Source organism: Apium graveolens, chromosome 4, assembly GCF_009905375.1.
Source record: "Apium graveolens cultivar Ventura chromosome 4, ASM990537v1, whole genome shotgun sequence".
NCBI classification, from domain to species: Eukaryota; Viridiplantae; Streptophyta; class Magnoliopsida; order Apiales; family Apiaceae; genus Apium; species Apium graveolens.
The window spans coordinates 308,313,017-308,314,149 of record NC_133650.1 but is presented as its reverse complement, the minus strand read 5'-3'; the positions used below and the strand labels follow the sequence as shown (position 1 = coordinate 308,314,149).

At 36.6% G+C, this 1,133-nt stretch overlaps 1 non-coding gene across 1 annotated transcript; it reads right to left on the bottom strand.

Annotated features, from left to right (window-relative positions):
- Window positions 1-675: 675 nt before the first annotated feature.
- On the bottom strand, window positions 676-756 carry TRNAS-AGA (transfer RNA serine (anticodon AGA)). The gene has a single exon. It is a non-coding gene; the product is annotated as a tRNA-Ser (tRNA).
- Between the last annotated feature and the right edge of the window lie 377 nt (window positions 757-1,133).

The window sequence follows — 1,133 nt, the reverse complement described above, 5'->3', positions numbered from 1 at the left end:
GTTAAAATGTAGTGGTGGATCTTGATAAAGTCATAATGTTTGAATAAACATAGGTGGGGGGGACCTGGAGATTTGGGTAAGCTGTAAGGGGCTGAAGTACAAGGAATAGGCCTCTGACTACTTTCTGTTTTGAGGAGTTTAACAGACCCTATTTTAGGAATGCATTAAACAATGTGAAGATATGTTGATAAAGGAATGCTAAAGGAAGCTAGGACAAGTTGTATGCACTTTGCAGAAGAGCCACATAGGCTAGATACAGTTTTATATACATCAAGAGGGAGATGCCTTGAAGAAGAGCTGGAGATACAGTTTTATATACATATGCACTTTGTAAAGTAGCCGGCTGCTAAGGGGCGAGAGGCCTCAGGCTATTTCACCTACTTGCATGCAGCTGCCAGGCAAGCTAGCAAAATCAGGCTTGTATACAGGATAGATGGTGTACAATTCATCTCGAAAAATGAATAAACTCGTCAAATAAAAGTAATCGGATCCAAACTCCGAACATGACGTTGAATTTTTAACTTCGTTAAATAAGCTAAATATTTGATACTCAGTGGTCCTTTTTGAATAGGTACCATGACTCTTTGAGCTCGTACCCTTTATCTAGTTTTGGCAGAAACAGAATTTGAAATAGATGGTTCATAAAGAAAACAAAAATGAATTATGGGTAAAAAACGTGGACGGCAGGATTCGAACCTGCGCGGGCGAACCCACATGATTTCTAGTCATGCCCGATAACCACTCCGGCACGTCCACCATGTTTATATTTTGTTGAAATCACAATATGACACAATAAACTATACTTCACTATTTCAACGAACGGACCAGACTCTCAGTTTATGGATTGGGCCGAATTACATTTCCATAACCCATTTTCGATCCGAGCAGTACATTAGTACATGTATAGTGTACAGGGTGGGTGGAGATTAAATTACTACTTGGCGATGCCCAGATTATAATATTTGTAATTTTATTATTTTATATCAAAATAATTTAAGAAAAATAATAAGTATGGATTATTGAAATTAATGAAGTTATAATATTTACATATTATTGAAGGATTCAAAATTTAAATAGTTAAAATCTTAATAAACTTTTCTACTACGGCCTCTGATTTACTGTGCGGATACAGT